Raw genomic sequence first — 24,343 nt, 5'->3', positions numbered from 1 at the left:
ACAAGGGCGGGCCAGACAGGTGAAAGAGGCATGTTTTATGGGCACAGCGCAATCTATTCTTCCATACCGCTCTGATAAACAGGGAGACACAGAGAGCTGACCAATCCAATTAGGGAGAGGGAGAGTTGACCAATCCAACCAGTCAATCGCCTATATACTGTTATATACTGGATACCACATACAGTACAGCACCAGTTTCTGTTCATACATAGCACCAGTATATGATTTTTTTAAAATTGTTATTTGTTGTGCGTTGGAAGAGGGGTAGTCTTATATGGTGAGTATATCCCAAACTCTACATTGTAACTGGAAAAATTGGGGAGTCATCTTATACACTCAGTCGTCTTATATGCCGGAATATATGGTAGCTCTCTTTATCCAACTTAACTTATGATTTATCTTTCTTTATTTGTTTATCTCATGAATCACCTCTCCTTTATTTTGTTTATCTCATGCATTACCTCTCTTTACAGTTACGGTGAAAAGTAAGTATGGTAAGCATTGTAAATCAACCCCAACGGTCCTTATTTAATTCACATGTTTTCTCCTAGGAGATATAGTTTTTCATCTTATGTTCCAAATAAGTTTTCAAAACTCTGCAATTGAAAAAAGTACCAAACTATAATTGAAAAAGTACTGTGAAAATGTTTCTGAGTATTTTCATGCTTGCTGGTGACTTAAAGGGCATTTTATTAATAAGTTGTGAAAATATCACCTAGAAAAAAAAGTTAATTGAATAAGGGCCACTGATTATTTCTCAACTCGCCTCCTTTATTCAAGCATAACTTGTTAAGGTTTTTCACTCCTTTGTTGTAGTAGTCCATGGACAGTTAATTTACCCAATTGTTGACTGCAATCTTCAATTCACCGTCTCCCATTTTTACTCCTAAATTTTCTCCTAGGCGATATTTTTTCATCTTCCGTTTAAAATAACTTTTCAGCACTTTTCATTTGAGAAAGTACCAAAAACTAGGTACTGTCAAAATTATTCTATTTTCTCGCTTGCTGGTGGCTCCTCCGGCCCACTGTAGGCCGCAAAGTCCCCCGGCTTCAACCTGGCTCCTGCCCGTATCCCTCCGGCGGCTCCCGTTACTGGCGACACCCTGGCTGGGTGTTGGGCCAGCTCTTCCTGGTCTTTGACGCCGCTCGTCATTACGCCGGCCGCTATGCGTCATTACAGTGGCCGGCGTGACAGTCCTGCGCAAGCGCGGTTTAACGGCAACGGGAGCCGCTTACGGTGGGCCAGAGGAGCTCCAAGGTAAGTGAAATGTTTTATTTTAGGGGACTGCTCAGAGTCCCTTTAAAAAGGCATTTTATTGATAAGGTGTGTAAATACCACGTAGGAGAAAACTCAGGAGAAAAAGTGAATTGTATAAGGGTTGAAACTCTAATGGAAATTACTTAGAGCAAGGTCTGGACTGTGGGGTAGATGACTGAAAACCACCCATCCAAATCTGCCCAACAAAGATTTGGTTGAAGCAGCAGTAAGGGGGCCGGGCATTGTCATGAAGAAGAACAAAGCCAAGCAAAAGCTTTCCACATCTCTGATTTTGGATGGCTTGTTGTAGTCTTTCAAGTGTGTCCTGAAATACTTGTCGACATTTATCGTTGAGCCTTTTTGCATAAACTCCCTAACAATCCCATAAAATTGTGAATAAGCTTTTACAACTTGAAAGAGTCTGTTTGAACTGCCTGACCATTCCAGAAAATTGTTGGCATGATTTCACAACTTGGCCTTCTTGAATTGTCAGGGTTTTGGGAGAGTTGGCATGATTCCATTTGAGTGATTGACATTTGGCCTTCTGTAAAATGTGAAACCCAGGTCTCGTCACCTGTAACAATTTTATCAAGAAACTCATCGCTATCCTCATGTTAGAACTCCAGTAAAAATTGTGCTGAGCCCTTTCTTTTGGTTTTGTGTTCTTCAGTGACTGTCCCTGGTACTAATCTTGAACAAATGTTATTAAAGGCCAGATGTTCTAAGACACCCCCCCCCCCCCCCCACACACACACACACACACACACACCCCAACAAAGATGAAGAATTGTTTGGGGGAAAATTGCAATTAGTTTTTAGTGACCCGTCTATCTTCCTTGATGTTTATATTAACTTAATGCTTTAGTTCTTCCTATTTGTGCTTGCATATTTGTACTGCCACTGCTAAAGCACATCTGAGTTGAGTGTGACATGGAAGCTGCCATATTTATTTCCTTGTAAACAATGCCAGTTGCCTGGCAGTCCTATTGATCTTCTGGCACATGTGTCTGAATCAAAACCCTGGAACAAGCATAAGGCTAATCCAGTAAAACCTGAGTCAGGGTACCTGATCTGCTGCATGCTTGGTCATGGTCTATGGCTAAAAGTATTAGAGACACAGGATAAGAAGGACTGCCAGGCAACTGGTATTGTTTAAAATTAAATAAACATGGCAGCCTCCATATCACTCTCACCTTGTGTTCTCTTTAAAAAATTGTAACACCAGTTACTCATATTTCTTTCATTCATGACACCTTTCTGATCCACCTGCTGTAACTGCAGGGAAATTACAGCAGGGTGCACTCTCTTGGCACTGAGGAAGTGTATCATGCTCCTCACCTCACAGTCAGTGGGGTCATAGCTGAGAGGCTTCATGTTAACGCTGTTGCAGTCATGTGGCAAGCGGTGCAGATAGAGAAGAGATTAAAGAGGACCTGAACTCAGAACTTCCTCTCTAGTCTAAAAGATACCCAACAGGATAATAACCTTTAAAGAAAAAGTTTATTTGCTACAGCTGATACTATTCCTGCAATAAATCTGCAGTGTGTCTACTTCCTGCTTTCATGGAAGCAGACATATTGTTAACATCCTGTGTTTACAAATTAGCTGGTCTACCATGGCAGAGGAGATCCCTGAGCTGACACAGCTGAGAGATCAAATTACAGTAGTGATTAGTCACAGATGAGGGGTAATTAGACAGGCTAAACTCTCTTAAAGGGGAACTGAAGAGAGAGGGATATGGAGGCTGTCATGTTTATTTCCTTTTAAGTAATACCAGTTGCCTGTCAGCCCTGCTGATCCTCTGCCTCTAATACTATTAGCCATAGCCCCTGAACAAGCATTCAGCAGATCAGGTGTTTCAGTGGCTCAGACTTTAAAGTCAGATCAGACAAGACTAGCTGCATGCTTGTTTCTGGTTTTATTCAGATACTACTGCAGAGAAATAGACCAGCAGGGCTGCCAGGCAACTGGTATTGCTTAAAAGGAAATAAACATGACAGCCTCCATATACCTCTCTCTTCAGTTCCCCTTTAAATACATAAAGGATGCATTTCTCTCTGTTTTTCTTCAGACTTGTGCAAGAGTTCAAGTCCACTTTAACCTGACAGATGGAAATTAAATTACACTGAAACAATACTTTGCGTAGCAGATAAAAGCAAATGGAGATTTCTTTGTGACCCTCATATTTACAGGCCATAATACTCCTGTGTAGCTGGGGAAATCACTAAAGGTAGCCATACACTGGTCGATGTGCCATTAGATCGACCAGCTGACAGATCCCTATCTGATCGAATCTGATCAGAGAGGGATCGTATGGCTGCCTTTACTGCAAACAGATTGTGAATCGATTTCAGCCTGAAACCGATTCACCATCTGCTGAGCTGCTCCTGCCGCCTGTCCCCCCCCCCCCCCCCCCCCCCGTATACATTACCTGACGCTGGCTCCCGGGCATCTTCTCCGCATTGCACGGCTCTGTTCCGGATCCATTACGGCGCTTCCTGTGTTACTCCGTGACCAGGAAGTTCAAATAGAGCGCCCTCTATTAGAACTTCCTGGTCACTGCAGTGACACAGGAAGCGCCGGGATGGATGGAGCCGGAACAGAGCCGTGCAGCACGGAGAAGACGCCCGGGAGCCAGCCTCAGGTAATGTATACCTGATCGGATCGGCCGCCGCTAGCGACGCGCACTTTACCGGCGGGCGATCGAGGGTAATTTCCCGCACACGGCGCGATCGACGGACCGATCCGATTCCGGGAGGGAATCGGATCGGCGGCTGCGTTTAACGCGAACGATTGGCAGCAGATTCGATCCCAGGATCGAATCTGCTGTCGAAACGGCCGGGAATCGAGCCAGTGTATGGCTACCTTTATGAGTACAGTGAACAGATTAAAGGTCAATAGTTTATAGTTTACAATAAGATTTGTCTGTAGGGGAGCTGAATAAACATTATTCACCTGAAGTAGTCAAAACTTTAAACGTAGATTTTTTTAACCTTTTAAATGAAAATATGACAATGGCTTCCAAGACAGTCTTGATTGGGATTGTTACTATTGATACAGTTGTTTATATCATCAGTTTATTTTCACTTCAGGTTTCAAAGTAAGAAAACCTAATTTTTATACATACTACTTTCCAGAAGGTATGCAGTCATTTTAAGGATTAGCTCACACCAGAGCATGCATGTCAAATTCTAGCCCGTGGGCCAAATCTGGCCCTCTGAGTCATCAGATTTGGCCCTCAGGTGGTTTCCCTACTTTGCATTATGTTTGGCCCACTTAGGACCTCCAGAGAAGCTGTATCGGAGGGTAAGCCTTAGATCACCAGGGAAGCCATATGGGGAGGGGGAATGCACTAGGTACCAGGGAACTGTATAGATGAGGGAGGGGGCTACTAGACACCAGGGAACCGTTTGGGGCATGGAGGGGGGGCACTAAACACCAGGGGAGGGAAAGAGGTGGCCACTAGACATTGAGGTTGGCCCGCGACTAGGTCCCAGAGCGCAATTTCGGCCCACTTCGTATTTGAGTTTGACACCCCTGCACTAGAGGTAGTGCTGTGCAGTGCGGTGCGGTGCGTACAGTAGGATCAGCAAGAAGATGCTAGCAAAATCTTCTTGTCAATGTGATCAGTAGTTCTAGAGATGGACGTTGCAGACATCAGAATGAAAGTGAAAGTAAAGTGAACTGATCTTCTTGGCTTTCATTTTGGTCATTGAAGCCACCTTAAAATAATTATACATCATTTCCACTTGTAACATGAAGGCACTCAGTGCATATGTACACTTTTCAAAAGCTTTACAATGTAATTAACCTCCTTAGCGGTAATCCCGAACTGAGCTCGGGCTATGCAGCGCAGGAGGATTGCTCAGGCCCCACTGGGCTGATTTACATAATTTTTTTGTTGCACGTAGCTAGCACTTTGCTAGCTGTGTGAACTCACCGATCGCCGCCGCTCGCCGCGTTAGAGGGTGCCCCTCCACAGACCCCTGCGCAGCCTGGCCAATCAGTGCCAGGCAGCACTGAGGGGTGGATCGGGACTCCCTCTGACGTCACGGTGACGTAATCGCGCCCGTCGCCATGGTGACAGGGGAAGCCCTAATGGAAAGCCCGTTTTAACACGGGATTTCCTGATGGGCCTGATCGCCGGAGGTGATCAGAGGGGGCGGGGGGATACCGCTGCTCAGCGGCTATCATGTAGCTAGCGCTAGTCTAGCTACATGATTTTAAAAAAAAAATTAATAAATAGTGCTGCGGTGCCCCCCTGGCAAATTCATTGTAACGCCAGGGGGGTTGATAAACAAAATGCAAATGGTTCATAAAGAAAAAGCAGCAGGCTGCAATTGAACCAGCCCATTGATTAACATGGGTTGTCATATTAATTGTGTTTTTGTGTGCGGAAAAAAACCCCAAACACAATTCTAGTGGAGACAAGGTTGTAGGGAGGTACCCTTGTAGGCCAAATTAAACCTTATTAAACTTCTGAAGCCACACATAACTCTAATTACAGATAAGTACACATGGTTGTTCTCCCCTCTGCTTATGCCTGCTGCTTGACCGCTGCATTGCTGCAGAGGCCAGTCTATGCTTCAGCTGGCAGGGTATGGGAGGGGGATGACAAGGCACGTATGGCCAAAGTAAGGCTATGTGACGTAGGCAGGGAGGGCATGGGTAGACATAGCTGGACTCAATGGCGTATCAATAGGACATGCAGAGGTTGCAACAGCACCGGGGCCCCTGGACCAGAGGGGCCTACTAGGGGCCTTCATTCATCCATCGTATTAGCTTTTTATTGGTGCTATTCTGGTAATGAACACCTCTATATGTTCATTGAGTGGCGGTAATCCTTAACAAACTTGTTACTTTACTGTTATTATTACACCTCTCTGACACTGCAGCTGCCCTTGATACACTTTGGGGCTCCACATGAACAGAGTGCTTGGGCCCCATGTAAAATTCACACTGGGGCCCCAGGCTCCTTAGTTACACCACTGGCTGGATGTCAATACCAGGAAGTCCAGCTGAATTGGAATTACTGCAGGGGTTTAGAAGAGCCCCATAAGTGGTATCAGGGTTGATGCTGAGGTTCTAAGGCTGCGTTTTATAGAGGATGTTATCTTAATTCCCTTTTACAAACGTGCTGATGTGGAGGCTGTCATGCTCAGAACCTGACTTCCTTATCCTTAGTTTGTGATTCAGGCTGGGAGCACACATAACAATGCATGAAAGGCTGGGTTTATGTCATGTTTTATGTTAATGTTGTGTGTGTCTTTGCAGCGTTTTTACTGCCTTTTTGGTGCAGTATAAAAATACATGGAAAACGCATACAAAACGCATACCATTGCGTTCCCATTGACTTTCATTATGTGCATTTTTGATGCTTCTATGAATTTTATGCAACAAAACCAGTGGTTTTTAAAAATGCAGGTTTGAAAACGCATATAAAACGCATATGCGTTTTTTATATGCGTTTTTTCCAGCGGGCCAAAGACTTCCATTAGCTGCAGAAACGCAGCATTTTACTCAACGCTAGTGTTTCTGCTATGTGTGCACCCAACCTCAAACAGAATTAGAGTCAGAGGATCATACTTGTCAGAGGATCAGTATTAGAGTCAGAGGATCAGCACAACAGCCAGGTGAGTGGAGTTTTGTAAAAGGATGACTGTGACGGCAGCCTCTGTATTCCTCACACGTCAGGTTAACACAAACATTCTCTCTCCTCTCTGTCTCCTGCTCTTTCCAGCTCTCTCCTGCTCTCTTATCTATTTTCTGCATTTATCTGTCTCTATTTTTATTATTAGGCTAATAAAAAAAGAGGCAAACAGAGGGAAAAAAATCTAAACACAAAATAGATATAAATAAGTGTACATGAACAAGCAATAGGCAGAAGGTGGGAGTAGCATGAGAGAGGGAGGGGACTTGTGTCACTTGTGTCAGAGTCTACATAGCACATAAAAACCCCATACCGACTCACTCATCCTTCTCAGCTGGACAGAGCAGTTATCATCTGTAACAAGAGGAGCCCCAGGCTGTAGCCATTGTATTAAAATCAGAGGATACAGCAACATCTCTGAGCAAGATGAGTCAAATGATTACCTTGTGTCTAGGACTAGTCCTAGTACTGACTTTCTTCATACCCAGTCAGGTAAGAGCAAACACTTTATAGCACCATATGGAAACTCTGTTAATAGGTATTAAGAAAATGTATCCATAGACAGATGTTAAAATCTGTTTTGTGCAGATCTGAAGTAAATATTTATGTTGTTTGATCTGCAAACCTATTAAGATAATTCAACCATGAGTGATTTTATGGTAAATGTGTGTATGAATGTATATGTATGCGCGCTTGTATGTATGTATGTATGTATGAATGTATGTAGTCTGTCTGACTGACTACTTGCCATCTGTTAGTTGTCCACTGCTACTTGTCTGACATGCATCATATTTTCTTTTTATTTTCATCTTTTTTATGACTAATATATAGTTATTACACTGCATTATGTATGTCACATTTGTTACCCTGATGTTTCCCTGCATTCTCTTATATATCAGCAAAGTTATACTTTACACATGTACACACAATGCAGAAGTGGAAGCAATACAATATTTCACCAGGATTTATCCCAGTTCCTAGTTACTGGATCTGCATTACGTAGTTTGATGTTAATGTCATAGGACATCAGTGCTTTACAGATGCTTATTACAAAATCACCGGTTTGGGACCAGCATACATTCATTTAAAGATCAGTTTTTATGATGGTCATCGTATTTCAGAAATTCTGCTGTATCTTATACTATGTACAGTATGTGTTTGAAGAGAGCCTTAACTCCACTGTATTTCTTTCTTCAGTACTCAACCTTTGTTGATCGTATTTCTTTGAAGCAAACTGTGGAAGTGTTCGCAATGTTCTTGAGCTGTTCACATCTGCGTACTTTCCTGCGGTGTAACGTATGTTTGTAACCACAGGAAGACGCAGGGGCACTTCTACAGAAATAAATTCCATTTAACCTTTGAACATCCCTGTTCTGTGCTGCACGGTGGTGAAATAAGTTCGTGCACTATTGTTTTCACAGTGATGTGTATCACGGGGACTTAAATGTCTGTATCTTAACTATAAATCGTAGCCCAGCCCCCCCCCCCCCCCCCAGCAAAATTTTGACTGGGCTAACCATACATTCACACACCCCAAGAGTTGCCTTATCCCTCGTGGTTACACCCATGGCCAAGGGGGTAATATAACAAGTATGGGTACCATGACCCCCAATAACAATGCAGCCACCATGACATCCTCCACCCATACCTAGTGCATCCAAAGCAACAGCTGCTATGGCGGGTGGGGGGAGGGGGCTGAATTGTACAGAGAATAATATGTTGGGATCCCCATGGTCTTGAGCTCCCTCAGTAGTTACACCTCTGTATATACATCGGTGACTGTGCTTTGCTATTTTTCCCTTTTACTTTGTGCTACTTTTTGTCTTTATATATTAGTTATAATGGATATGAGATCCTAACTGTGGGTAGACTTCCTGCTTATTAAATCACCCATGTATAACCCATAGATACTAAGTGAAGACAAATGGCCATTCTTGGTATTTTTTTTTAGCAAATTGACTTATGTGTCAATTTATTTTCATCTAATAGCAATCCTGAAAAAAAGTAATGAAAATACAGAAGCATCAGTTTGTAAACAAGGGTGTCTTGTAAGTGTGTTCCTTTATTTCGGCAGATAGTGTGGCCACAATAAATGAAATCATAGGGAAATATATGGCTGGTCCCCAGTTGAGGGTTTCTACCACTTCTGCACTATCAATATCCAGTTTCACTGAACAATAGCCTCGCGTGTAGCCTCTTGTTCAGGAGAACCTTTGCTGAGTCAAAGGTTAGCACAAGGCTGCCTGCACCCCTCCCTTCCATGTTCCTCTATGTGCAGGAGTTGTTCTTTTATAACTCTTTCTATTACATCATTATGTAATTCAATAAAGTAGAAGACCAAACAACGTTTCCAGGGCAACATGAATAAGCCACATTTGTAGAAGTTAAACAGCCTGATTTGCCTGGGAAGTTGCTCTAGTTCAGGGATGTCCACCTCCAGTCCTCGCGGGCCGAGGTCCTCACACATTTTTGGCACAGCTCAAATTAATTGATGTTGACAAAATCAGGAAGGGTGTGGTTCATCAAGTAGAACACATTTCTCCATTTCTCAGTCAGTCCTAAACACTGGATGGATATGGCCCTCGAGGAACGGAGTTTGACATCCCTGCTCTGGTTATTAATCTTATTTTATTACATTAGATTTTTACTATAAAACACTAACTACAGACTTATACTGAAAAATTATAAAAAGCTGCTTTTGCTGAACTCAGCTTGTGAAGGCAGAATTAGGGCCCATTTCCACTACACGCTTTGCTATGCGAAACTGCACCGCAGGGCAAAGAAACTGCAACCAGCTCATGTCAATGGTGTGAACAGTTCACACTTCTCACACACCTTAGACAGGCCTATCATGCCAATGGAGTAGTTTCCATTGAGGTGAATTGACCTACGCGATCCGGAATTTATGGATAGCATGCTGCAGTTTTCCGCAGCACGCATCCAATTCCCCATAGCCGCTGACGGGAAGCCGCATGACGCCGCATTCGATTGCACGGACGACAACCGGAAGTACCTGCGGGGGGATGCGAGGCAATGTGGCAATTGCCTCGCATCTACAACGCTAGGGGAAATGGGCCCTTAAAGAGACACTGAAGCGAAAAAAATATATGATATAGTGAATTGGTTGTGTACTATGATTAATTACTAGAAGATTAGCAGCAAAGAAAATATTCTCATACTTTTATTTTCAGGTATATAGTGTTTTTTTCTAACATTGCATCATTCTATAATATGTGCAGATTACACAACACTCAGCATTCAAAATGAGTCTTTCAGAGCAGTCTGTGAAGTAATGACCTCTCCTCTAGCAGAGGAAAAGTAAAAAGTTCACTTACAGTTGAGATAATAAAAGTCAGATAACAGCCCTCTCTAAGACTTAGTCGGAGAGCTTAATGGCTTGTTTGCATAGAGATAACAACTGGAGTTTCTCAACTCTTCCTGTACTGGAAACAATTAGACTGATGTATCTGATCTTAATGTTTTATTTCTTAGCTGTACTACACATACAAATCATAATATCATATTTTTTTTTTCGCTTCAGTGTCTCTTTAAGATAGGTATTCTTATACCAGATGTGGGAAAAAGATTGATATATACCCAACATCGATTAATATCCCTCTCCCTACCACAACCATAAGGCTTGTCCTGCAGTCCAAAGATGGACATGGGACCACCCTTCCCTTGCTCCAACCTGCTCTATCTTAAAAGGTATAGTCTTTCCCTATCAAAGTTAATTCAACAAAATTATCTAGTGACCTTCTTTTTCAATATATTTTAATTAGATTAATTGTTGCCATTGATTTTAATATCTAATCTATTTAAAACATTATATAATATGGTGTGCCTGTTTAGACTCTGAATAGTCAGAGCTCCTGATAAGCAAACTTCAGGATCAGTGACAGAAACGTGTAGAAGTCATGGTAGACAGGCACATTTTATATCAAGAAATTTTTATGGTGTCCCAGTATGCATTTGCTTTAACGGGAATTTAATGGGTGGTGCCCATATCAACTCGTCAGACCAAAGTGAACATGTTCCTGGAATAAGCTAGACAATGAATATAAATACTGGACCAGTTGGTGTCTGTTTTTACCTTACTTCAGTTTTAGCTTTCAGCTTAGGACTCATTATGTGTGCTGTGTAAGAAAAGGATTGCATATATGTGTTCACTTTTATAACTTGTGTGTGTGGTACATTAATAGTGCATTATGAATAGTGAACACATCATATTCTGGCTGCTTTCCCACATTTGCCCAGCTCTAACTCAGTCAGCTGGATCCCTCCATCAGCACATGCATGGTAATTACCGTCAGCTTCTTAGAAAGTGTTTCCACAAAAACAATGTGAAATCCTGTACTTTAAACACAGATTTTTCACTTGAAACAAATGCCAGCTAACAGTGACAAGACAAGACAAGACAAGACAAGACAAATAACATTTATATTGCGCTTTTCTCCTTGCGGACTCAAAGCGCCAGAGCAGAGCAGCAGCCACTAGGGCACGCTCTATTGGCAGTAGCAGTGTAAGGGAGACTTGCCAAAGGTCTCCTACTGAATTAGTGCTGGCTTACTGAACAGGCAGAGCCAAGATTCGAACCCTGGTCTCCTGTGTCAGAGGCAGAGCCCTTAACCATTACACCATCAGCCGACTGTGTGACGTAATAGGATGGCTGCGTGACGTGATTAGGCCCTCTCGCCGCGGATCCTGCGGGCCAGCTGGATGTCTTTGGGCATGATGGTGACCCTCTTGGCGTGGATGGCGCACAGGTTGGTGTCCTCGAAGAGCCCCACCAGATAAGCCTCGCTGGCCTCCTGCAGAGCCATGACGGCCGAGCTCTGGAAGCGCAGGTCGGTCTTGAAGTCCTGGGCGATCTCCCGCACCAGGCGCTGGAAGGGCAGCTTGCGGATTAGCAGCTCGGTGGATTTCTGGTAGCGGCGGATCTCGCGGAGAGCCACAGTGGGTGAGGCTTCTTCACTCCGCCGGTGGCTGGAGCGCTCTTACGGGCGGCTTTAGTAGCCAGCTGCTTGCGGGGAGCCTTCCCGCCGGTGGACTTGCGGGCTGTCTGCTTGGTTCTGGCCATGCCTGCTAATCAGCGTCACTAATGTGCTGCTGCTGCTGCTTTACATGGACTGATCAATGCTGTACAATGCGGTTTTGCACATTGATTACCGTGGCGGTTCCTTTGCTATAGAGTGGATATGAACTGATAAAATCAAAAATATATATATAAAACAAACAGTAAGGGCTTGTTCACACTGCAGGCGTTTTGTTTTTTTTAAAGGGACTCTGACCTCTACGTAAAATAAATAAAATAAAAAGTTTCACTTACCTTGATCCTCCTCTAGCCCACCGTAGGCGGTGAGGTCCTGGCTCCTCTCCGTGTGCGTCCGCCGCCCCCCGTTACCGGCGACACCCGGGCCGGATGTTAGGCCGGCTCTTCCTGGTTAATGATGCACGCGTCATCATGGAGGCCGGCGTGACAGGTCTGCGCATTTTCTGGATCAAAGAGTTCACTTCCTGACTTGCGTCAGGGAGTGAATTACCAAAACGCTCAGGAAAAACGCGTCGGAAACCGCTAACCACAAAAAAGAATCGCCAACCCAAGTGCCGGGAATCGGAAGAAAAAAACGCCTTAAAATAAGCCCACTGCAGACAGACACGCGAGCCGAAGGCAATGTGGACAAGGCCTAAGTCTACATTGGCTGTGGCAATACTTACTCTTCCATGCAGCCCGCTTCTAAAAACGCATTCTAAATACTATTAACAGTAGCGATATCAGTGGTAGTAAAGGTCTCCACACTTCTTGGAAGTGCTCCTACTACAGGTAGCAGAATTGCAAACTCCATCCCCCACACCCCAATGTTGGCCTCTTTAGGGTCAAGGAGCAGTCACGTGGGTAAAGAGGACATGGTCACTACAGCCAAACCCATTTGTTTCTTCTGAAACACAGACTCAGGAGCTCACATGAACAATAAATCAACCAGCAAAGATTCCTAAGTAAGGCTGCAACTGATGCAGCTTTATTGTATTTTTTTTTTTTTGTATCACTTTTGATCTGTGCTTTAACCACTTGCCGACCGCACGCTTATACCGTGCGTCGGCAAAGTGGCAGCTGCAGGACCAGCGACGCAGTACTGCGTCGCCAGCTGCAAGCTGATTAATCAGGAAGCAGCCGCTCGCGCGAGCGGCTGCTTCCTGTCAAATCACGGCGGGGGGCTCCGTGAATAGCCTGCGGGCCGCCGATGGCGGCTCGCAGGCTAAATGTAAACACAAGCGGAAATAATCCGCTTTGTTTACATTGTACGGTGCTGCTGCGCAGCAGCGCCGTAAGGCAGATCGGCGATCCCCGGCCAATCAGCGGCCGGGGATCGCCTCCATGTGACAGGGGACGTCCTGTCACTGGCTGCACAGGACGGATAGCATCCTGTGCAGCCCGGATCACCGGGAGGGAGAGGTAGGAGAGGGAGGGGGGTGAATGTCGCCGCGGAGGGGGGCTTTGAGGTGCCCCCCCTCGCAACACCCAGGCACGCAGGAGCGATCAGACCCCCCCTGCACATCATCCCCATAGGGGGGAAAAAAGGGGGGCGATTTGATCGCTCTGCGTGCACCCTGATCTGTGCTGGGGGCTGCAGAGCCCACCCAGCACAGATCACAACAAACAGCGCTGGTCCTTAAGGGGGGGGGGGTAAAGGGTGGGTCCTCAAGTGGTTAAAGGGGAACTGAAGAGAGAGGTATATGGAGGCTGCCATGTTTATTTCCTTTTAAGCAATACTAGTTGCCTGGCAGTCCTGCTGATCCTCTGCCTCTAATACTATTAGCCATAGCCCCTGAACAAGCATGCAGCAGATCATGTGTTTCAGACTTTAAAGTCAGATCGGACAAGACTAGCTGCATGCTTGTTTCTGGTGTTATTCAGATACTACTGCAGAGAACTAGACCAGCAGGGCTGCCAGGCAACTGGCATTGATTAAAAGGAAATAAACATGGCAGCCTCCATATACCTCTCTCTTCAGTTCCCCTTTAAAATAGGGCTGTCCAACTCCGATCCTCAAGGGGTGAGATCCTCACACATTTTTTGCACAACTCAAATGTAATCAATATTGGGGCAGGAAAGGTGTGGTTCATCAAGTAGAACACATTTCTCCATTCCTCAGTCCATCCTAAACACTGGCATGGATATGGCCCCGACGACCGGAGTTGGAAATCTCTGCTTTTAAATAAATGACACAAGTATGACATAAATTTAGAAAGAACTATATTGTCCATCTAGATCTTCATCTAGGACTTGTTCACATTAGGGGTGATTTCGGGTTTTTTTGGGGGGCGCTGGGGATTTTAAAAATCACCTTAAAAGCGCTAGTGCAATTTTAGCTTATGTGAGTGTTCTTACATAAGCGATAAGCTTTCTATCCAATCACAAACGTGGCTCCTGCACCCTTTTCAATAGAAAGGATAGGGAAATCTCTAAGCGCTTACTTGAAAAAGCACTTTGAAAAGCAATTTCCAGAGCGCTTTGAATGAATAAATACATTGTATTTATTCATTTCCAGGGCAAAGAGTTTACTTCTTGACTTACGTCAGGAAGTGAAAAAAAATAAACGCTACACAAAAGCGCTTAGAAAAGTACAAACTGCACTGAAAGCGCTTAGAAAAGTGCTTTTACAATCGCTACATAAATCGTTCAGTGCTTGCGCTGGCGATTTATTATGTGAACAAGGCCTAATAGCTATGTCAAACCAGCAACACAATGTTAGCCTGGGTTCATCTGCATTCAGCCATGGTTAGGTAATGGCTGTCAACACCTTTGCTAGCTACTGAGCATTCATTATGTATCAGCTAGTGATGTAGTTAATAATCAATGATACACTCACACTCACATAAATAGATGTCATTCAGCTATGTCTGGGAGATTTATCGCTTCAGATGTAAAGGGGTCACCTATGTGACTAAGGTATATTGTTGCCACCTGGCTGGTATTTTAACAACAAGGCCTGCCTTTCACCAACAGATTAGTTATGGAAAGTATAGTAATACTGTCTTCAAAAGACAAAGTATTTGCAATTATCACTTACGTGTGTCCAAAAAACAAGATCCATAGAGGAGCTGCACAGATCACTCCTCTATGCCCTTGTAAGCCAGGCATACTGTACATTCAGAATCTGTGGCTTATACGCAGTTTCCCCCAACCTTGTCCTCAAGGCCCACTAAGGGCTCTTTTCCACTATGAAATGCGATTGCGATTGCGATTGAGCTACTATACTCATTATAGTCCAGCTCAATCGCATACAAAACGCGGCAGGACGACGATTGCGCTTTGACCAAAATCACATCGCAATCGGATCGCACTAATGGAAATTGCTGCTGCAGTTTCCATTAGTTTAATGTACCTTGCGATCAGAAGCAAATCGCAAATCGCAGGGTAGTGGAAAGAGGCCCCAATAGTGCATGTATTGTGGAAATCCACACAGGCGGATCCTGTCTCGCAAGTTGCAGTAAACCTGGAAGTGTGGCATACTTTCTATGGAAAGTATGCCTGACTTGACAGGACCCAACAGTGTAAAAGGGGTCTTACTCAAAGAGAAATGTACATTTTATATGTATATATTCTAAATTTTAACATGGTTTTTGTGATAGAGGTCCTTTAATCAGCAGTGCTGATATACGCGTTACCCATCTGTAGATGTTTGTGGTTTCCTGCAAAGCATACTATTAGTGGACCTTGATGACAGGGTTGGGGAATTCTGGCTTATAACATACCTATCATTTTTAATTTTTCACAATCATTTCATTGCAAGAAGTGTCCAGAGATTGACAGAATGGGAGCTCATGGGCTTCTTTATTATAATTAGATTTTTGCTCCAGAATGGTTTGTGCTATCATACTATAGGGATTATCTATTTCTTTACTTTGTACCACACAAGGAATACATTGGGCCCTTTGTCTTTATGTTAATTTGTAGACAGCTTTAAAGGAGAAACAAGAAATGTAAGTAGTTAAAATCTAACAAAACCAACAAGTGCCATTCAGGAAATGCTATTGAATGCAATAAAATCTCTGAGAACTCCCCATGAGGAGATGGACTAGTCCAAAACCTGTTGGTTCTGTCAGATTTTACCTGCTTTCTTTTTTCGCTGGAGTGGTCCTTTAATAGAATAGCAGATACAAGAGCAAGAGGTTGCGAACGCACTGGGGCCATGGGGCCAGAGGGGCCCTCCCTTAGCCACAGTATTAGCTCTCTAATGGTCCTGTGCGGGTAATAATCACTTCTGCAGATGCTTTGAATAGTAGTAATCATTAACAAACTATTCTCCATCCCATTCTTGCACCTCTGACAGTGTGGTTGTCCTTGGCAGGTTTTGTTGCGCTGTATCAATTGTTATGTACCATATAGAGTGCTTGGGAGGGCCCCAATGCACTACTTGCACTGGGGCCCATAGTGCCTTACCTACGCCACTGTATATAGTAATGCATGTGGAAAGCTGTGTTGCCTGTAGTAGGGTTGCAGCTGAACACATCACTTCAGAAAACAATATTATATAATGACTTTTTCTCTCAGGTAACAAACAATGGCACCACTACTAATCTAGCTGCCAAAGAAGTAGGAAGAAAACAAAGCTGCTTTCCTGATCTAATATATGTGGCAGTCACTTTCCTAGACTAAACACCTTTCTTAATAAGGAGAAGCTATTATAAGGCAACCAATAAGTTTCTTTTTCAACTGTCTTTCAGTAGCAAGCTGTACTTAGTCCTGCCGTTGTTACAGCTTCTTCTGTCAGATTTCACCTTATGCTATATAAGTAAAATATATTTGACATAAATATGCTTTATAAGAACGAAAACAACATGCTTTTTAACTGATCATTATTATATTTGTGTATGCCTTATATTACAAGGCAAACCAAACAGTGCCATGTCCATGAACGCAAATCTATGAGCCTGTTGTCTTCCCTTTAGGAAATAACTATATAGCCTAATAGTGATATAGCCTAATGCATATTGACAAAAGGAAAATAACTTCTGTTTTTGGATGTGTGCTTATAAATAAATATTTTTTTTTGCATAATGTATCTAAGACCTGGTTTACACCAAGAGCACTTTTTTAGCGCTTTTAAAAGCGACAGTGTTTTCAAAAGTGCTTATCTAATGGGTTTGTATGGGCTAGTTCACACCAGAGCGATGTGATTTTTCTCCTAAACCTGTAAAATCACTTCAAAAATCGCTGAACAGCAACAAAGAGTTGTTTACCAAAAGCTGTTTACTTCCAGGTCAAAGTGTACTTCCTGTTTTGGCACAATAACTACAAAACCACTAAACGCAGACACTCTACAATTGCTACACATAAATATAAAATCACTAGGCACATTCCAGGAATCACTGTTCATTGTAGACATCTGCCTAATGCCCCTCACGGTGGACTTGTGAACTGTGCTGCACACTGTGGACTTGTGCCTAATGCCCCTCACTGTGGACATGTGCCCAATGCCCCCCTACAAAATTTTGATGTGGCCCCTTTAACCACTTAACGACCAGCTAACGCCCATAGGCGTCAGCAGGTCTTAAGTGGGTTACCATGGAAATGGCCGCTCGATCGAGCGGCCTTTCCATGTCAGTTCACGGAGGGTGTCTCCGTGAACAGCCGGAGAGCCGCCGATCGCGGCTCGCCGGCAAAATGTAAACACGCGGGGAAGAAATCCCCGCTGTTTACATCATACGGCGCTGCTGCGCAGCAGCGCCGTAAGGCAGATCGGCGATCCCCGGCCTCTGATTGGCCGGGGATCGCCGGCATCTGATAGGCGGAAGCCTATCCTTCAATGCGCAGGACGGAGCATTACGGAGAGAGGGAGGGAGGGAGGTAAGGAGGCAGAGGGCGGAAATGGCTGCGGAGGGGGGCTTTGAGGAGCCCCCCCCCCCCCCGCAAAACGCAGATGACCGGTGGCGATCAGACCCCCCCCCGGCAGGACATCCCCCTAGTGGGGAAAAAAGGGGGGAAGTCTGGTCGCCCTGGTTTCAAAGCGATCTGTGTGGTGGGCTGGAGAGCCCACGCAGCACAGATCGGGCCAGCATAGGCTGGTCCTTAAGTGGTTAATGTTCACAAACCTTCGTGACCCTCACAACCTGGGGGCCCAACTTGTAAGGTTCATAAAACAAGTGTGGCCATCAGGATCTTCATACCCATAACATGTATAGCCACAGAAACACCTGATCTGGAGTATCAGAGGGAAGGAAGGTTAGTAGTTGGGGCCTCCCCAAACCTCTGGGCCTCCCTGCAGTCGCAGCCACTCCTCCCCTATAGGTATGTCTCTGAATGCAAGCTATGTGCCTACATGAGGAGGTGTGGTTCTGTAGTTAATAGGAATTAGGTGTGAGCACTTGTAAGACCTGACCTCTGCTAATAGGACATAACAGGCAGGAGTGTGTTAACCTGCAGCAAGCAGAGCTGCACAAAGGCTTCCTCCATTTGAAACATTCAGTTCTAATCCAAATGTAATACTTATCATTTAATCTAATGAACATGATTGCTTTCAGCATTTGGCATGTTTAGTTTTGGTTTTAGGTGGGTTTTGTGTATGAATTGAAAATAAAAAAGTGTATAGTTGTTGATACCCAAAATGGCAAAACTGTTAGAATGAAAGACCCCTATTTTGGATGGTGCAACTTGGAAACAGGTGATAAAATGGGCAATGTCATGTTATGGCAACAGTCAAAGTTTGCTATTACACTGGATTTGCTTCAATTGCTTAAAGAATAACTATAACCAAGGATTGAACTTCATCCCAATCAGTAGCTGGTACCTCCTTTCCCATGAGAAATCTTTACCTATTCTCGAATAGATCATCGGAGGATGGGGTGTCTGTATGCTGATATTGGCCTCAATTCACTAAGCTTATCTCCTGTCTTTAATTACGTTTCTATAGTTATCACCATGGTGATGATGCATGTAGTATTCAGGAAACATTCTACCTCAGGCAAAGCTAAAGTTAACTTTTCTGTCTTTAAGTTAACTCTTCAATCCTTAAAATAACTCCAGAATTCTAAAGTTAAAGACCGGCTGTTAATTAACTGCATGTGAAAATAACTACAGAGGAGGTAACTTAAGGAATGAAGAGATAAAATAACTATCTCGAATGGCCAAGCCACACCAGTCCCAAGCAAGCTGACTCACTTAATTATCGTAGCCTCACGTAAAGTGATTTTCAACAAATGTATCTACCCCAGTGCACCTACGGTGTGGGACGTTAAAGAGGAGTTAAATCACCTCTTTCATCAAGACAAACTAGAAGCCATCATTCACAAGGACAAAAAGACTGAAAGCTTCTTTAAAAAATGGAAACGTTATATACTTACCTTCCACAACGATAGTCAGATAAGAGAACTGATGGGACATTTCACATACACCAAGTGGTATCTTATGGAACAACTACAAGGATCCTTGGGTAGGCTTGAGATTTCCTAATAAGTTTCACAAATAAGGAAATCCTCAGAGATGACAGACGGGAGGGGGGTGGTAGGGGTTAGGGGGGAGGGGGATAAGATATTTACGGCTGTCAAAGTCTGAAGGGTTAATTGTTTAAAATGAGAAAGACTTAGTGCAATGCATATCTGATATATGTACCTATCTTTTCAGACTATACAAATGCTTACCCCCTGTTTACTGTTCTGATGGGAGAAAATAAAAAAAAATGTGTTTAAAAAAAAAATAACTCTCTCACTGTGCCGTGGCAAGTTTTCTCTTGCCTTATTATCTCCAGCGCGATCTTAGTGAATTGAGGCCATTGTCTTGAAACCTCTTCCACAGTGTGATGCTATTACCATGTTTTCCTGTCTGTGAACCTTGTTGCATTGTGGGAAATAACAGCTGTTTCCAATTGCCAAGCAACCAGCATCCCCCCTCTGTGCATATGCATATCTATAACAAAAAGACAAAACAAAAAAAAACCTTTTAGCCTTTAGCCTATTACAATGTTAGTGGATGTGGTTATAAACAATGACAGTTGGTGCTGTCTAGTTTTTTTTCTTGTCTGCCAGCAGTAAAGATGATGACTTACAGGCTCATTGTGGATCAAACAACATGAACAAATTACATGGCAAATATCAGTCATTTCTTGATCTCTCTTCTATTTATTAACTTCCCACTTTGCAATTTATTGATTTATTTTTTCCCCTTTTCACTTAAGTTCCTCTTTAATATATTTCTACCATTGTACAGCAAGCTGTTGATAATCACAGTCTTATTGATAGCAAGCTTTACTGTACTGACACAAGTGTGATAGATGTGAAGAAATTGGGGAACTGCAACGTAACAGCATTTTCCGTTTGGAATAAATAAAATAATAGACAAAAGGCACATCTATTATTATGTGTAAGTGGTTTGCTGATATTTCTGTTTATATCTGTTTATTTCAGGTTCACTATCAAGTTACTGCAAGCTCTACAGGGAATTCCTCTGTAACAAACTCAAGTGCTGTATCTCCAGCTACAACTTCTACAAACACAACAACTCATTCACATGCAGATTCCGTGGTTGCATCCTACACTCTCCTCTTTAGCATTGCCACCCTCTATCTCTTAAACCTTTAAGGGACCGTGGTCTATGATTATAGCCCATCCTCAACACTTCTGATGATAACCAACACATCACCGAAGAGCTTGTGATGTCATGCAAAATCTTCCTACCTTCATTCTGACTGTTTTGCTCATCTTGACTGAATTTTTTTCTCCTATTTGATGTTGTGTCGGCCAGAGGGAATTGAAAACCTTCAGAATCTAATCCTCTGAGAATCTAATTTCCTAAATGGAACGGTTGAGAAACTATCCAGCAGTGAAACCCAACAAGAGATGTAACGTGAGCTGCAAGACACAGCTATAACCGAGAGGATGGCTGGGTTTCCAAGACCACTGCAGAGACTCAAAGGACCTGCAGACTGTTTTGCTCCTATTTAGCACACCGTAAAAGCTATGTGTATATATTGAAAAATGTAAACAGAGGAATGTTTTTTTAACCATTCCAACAAATAAATTTGTATGGTAAACTCACATTTCTTTTTTTCGGTGGAAGATTCCACTGCATACGGAATGTGTCAATGCCTTGGTAAAGAGTGACAGACATACCTATATGAGGCAGGCTGAAATCTGCTCCTCAGATGGTAGCGAGACTTTCCCTGCTCTCATCAATGGTAGGCATTGTGCTAATGATGGACAAAACCTGCATTGTTCTAAGCAGTCATCTCTCGATAAGCTTGATGTGGAAGCATTCCATTTCCAGACAGTTTCTAAATGCATTCCTGTCTCTTTTTAGCTATTAACATCACGATTTGTCCTTACCACAATACTAAGTGAGATATTTTCTGCACTCTTCATTTTAGGGTCCTTTCACACTGAATTCGTAGTGTTCTGCCACAATGACACTATCATTACATCCCAACGTGATGCAATTATATTTCTATGGTGTGTTCACATCAGGTGCGATGTGTCGGGTCCTGTCGGCGTAACAAACAGCATGCTGTGCTTTTACTGGACAACATGCATGTTTACAGTGACATTGAAGAAATACTGTCATTGTACTGTATGCTTCACAGTATGGTTGCACATCTAACATGTGGTGTGACTTTTTTGGCACGTGGCATTGCAACACAACAACATACACAGTGTGGAAGGACCCTCAATATTTGGTCTAGTGTGTTCTCCTGGGAACACGCTACATAAATACTGAAATGAGGGTGCTGAAAATGCAGCAGTGTAGTGCCATAGGATACATTTCTCTAGCCAGTATATCAGTAAGAAAGAAAAGCCTATTTCTTAAAGGGATCCCAAGGTGAGATTGATGTGGAGGCTGCCATATTTATTTCCAGTGGCGTAGCTAAGGAGCTGTGGGCCCCGATGCAAGTTTACAATGGGGCCCCCCAAGCACTCTATACATAGCAATTGATACGGCGCACCAAAACCTGCCAATGGCAACTACAGTGTCAGAGGTGCAAGAAGGGGATGGGGGACAGTTTGTTAATGATTACCACTATTCAAAGCATCTATAGAAGTGATTATTATGAGCACATGACCAATAGAGAGCTAATGCTGCAGTTGAGGGAGGGCCCTTCGGGGCCCCTCTGGCCCAAGGGCCCTGATGCGGTTGCTACCTCTGCAACCCCTATTGCTACGCCCCTGTTTATTTCCCTGTAAACAATGCCAGTTGCCTGGCAGCCCTGTTGGCATTTTGGCATACGCAGTGTCTGAGTCAAAACCTTGGACCATGCATATGTCTAATCCAGTAAAACCTGAGTCAGCTGAGTCAGAGTACCTGATATGCTGCCTTCTTGTTCAGGGTCTTTGGCTAAAAGTACTAGAGACCCAGGATCAGCAGGGCTGCCAGGCAACTGATATTGTTTAACTGGAAACAAATATAACAGCCTCCATATCCCTCTCACCTCCAGTTCCCTTTAAACCAGACCCTCTGGAAAGTGAACTCAACATAACACATAAACCCACTGATTCCACCACCACATGCCTAATTAGTGTTATCATCAAATGGCTACACCTAACGTTGGCTTGCCCTATTTTTCTTTCTTTTGTTTTGAATTCCCTACCTTAGTAATTCACTGAGCCATCTCCTAAATGTGCACCCTCAATCATTTTACACATCTTTTATTCATAAAACAATGAACAGTAAATGGAAACAGCTGTATATTTAGATGTAGATGATGCAAACGTTGTAAATGAGCAATAACTTGTAAACACCTTTAAGTATATTGTACGTTGTACTTGTTTTCTGATTGATTGCCATTCCCTTTGCTACCGCTTCTGAAATAAAAAAAAGTATCCAGTCAGGTGAAAACTACTGATCATGATATATATGCATGAAAGCATAGTTTCTCTCAATAATGAAACTATTTATGTGTGCATATATAATGTGTGACTACATGCTCTCACCAGGCTATCAATACATCACTATGATTTACTAAAAACAATATATTATGTGCACTTACTTACCCATCTCAGGACTATGCTGCACATGTTTACTTAAGTCCGGTACACACCTCCATGGTGCTTAAGTGAAATTCCACTCTTGTTAAAAATTTGCTAGAAACATGTACCAGACCTGTGGAAATGTTTTTATATGTTAAAATGAATAAATTAGTGGGCATGTTGCTAGGATCGCTGGTTTTAAATCATTGTTTTGAAACTGGGCTGCAGGGCTCTGGTATTTGATTGAACTGTGTAATTTTTTTTTGTTAATTACGGTTCCATTTTTGTGTACAGGTAGCTATGACCTAAAAAAAAAACAACTCAAAGCACAAACTGCATGTATTTTCTAGCCTATGTGTTCTGTATTTCAGTACAGATAGCTTAAGTAATTCTTCCTTCATAGTTAGTTGCACAAAACAGGAGGTGCATTTTGTTATCTTGCACACCTGCACTAATTGAGTGACTGGAAGCAACATGGACACTCCCAAGTTGACAGACTATGTTAGGATCATGATGGAAGGCTGAATAATTGTGAGGTACACAGTTTGAAATAATGTTTGGCATTGCTCCTAACAGTTTGTAGAGCTGGACTGAAGGGATTTGCTTATTTTTCAACAATAGTGGAATTTCACTTTAAGTCACACCCTACAGAGTATGAATGCATTTCCCCTGCATACAAACATGCATTCATGCTGGGATGCCTACAAGTTAAACCAAACACTGGTTGTCCCCACTAGAAGTGTGAGCTAAGCTTTTGTAAATCAGGCCATAGTCTTTGTTTTTGCATTTTTTTTAATCTTTAATTCTTTTAATATGTGTATTCAGCTTTTAATTAAATGATGTAAATGTAATACATATTAAATGCCTTTCTTACAACATCCTGACTAAACTTTTTCTTTTACACTTTAAAAAGCAGAAACAAATTATTATGACCTACAAAATGATTATCTTCATTGGTATCACTACTGCAGTATTCGCTTAGATAAATGTGTATATGGAGGTGCAGAAAGGGGCAGAAGCTAATTTCTTTCCTATTGGACTATGACCAGTCGTGCAAAAAACGCTTAATAAAGTCTCTTCCTGATGCAGTAAGTAAAAAGCATCAGGGCCGGCCCTACACTTTTTGCCGCCTGAGGCAAAATTAGAAAAAATCGCCGCTGAGCTAGAGGGGTAGCTGGGGGCGCTGAACTGGAGGGGTAGCTGGCAGAAAGGGGGTATTGGGCCTAGCGGTGGGGAGGGGGGTCGGACCCCCCCTCCCTCGCCTGGGTCCCCCGATCTGCGCTCCTCCTCCAGTGTTAAGTAACAGCATGCATATGATGAAGAGGCAACGGGCAGGGGAATCACTCACCTCTTCCGCGTTCCATCATGTGCTCCACTGACGTCACTTCCTGCAAGGCCGTCCACTTACAATACAGTGGGCGGTGTTGCCGGAAGTGATGTCAGTGGAGCACACGATGGAACGCGGAAGAGGTGAGTGA

At 43.3% G+C, this 24,343-nt stretch overlaps 1 long non-coding RNA gene across 1 annotated transcript; it reads left to right on the top strand.

Annotated features, from left to right (window-relative positions):
* Positions 1 to 7,156: 7,156 nt before the first annotated feature.
* LOC137503773 (uncharacterized) lies at positions 7,157 to 23,743 on the top strand. The gene is made up of 2 exons (XR_011019327.1): positions 7,157 to 7,400; positions 20,313 to 23,743. It is a non-coding gene; the product is annotated as an uncharacterized lncRNA (long non-coding RNA).
* Positions 23,744 to 24,343: the final 600 nt, after the last annotated feature.

The sequence above is a fragment of the Hyperolius riggenbachi genome, chromosome 4 (assembly GCF_040937935.1).
Source record: "Hyperolius riggenbachi isolate aHypRig1 chromosome 4, aHypRig1.pri, whole genome shotgun sequence".
NCBI lineage: Eukaryota > Metazoa > Chordata > Amphibia > Anura > Hyperoliidae > Hyperolius > Hyperolius riggenbachi.
This window is presented reverse-complemented; position numbering and strand designations above follow the sequence as displayed.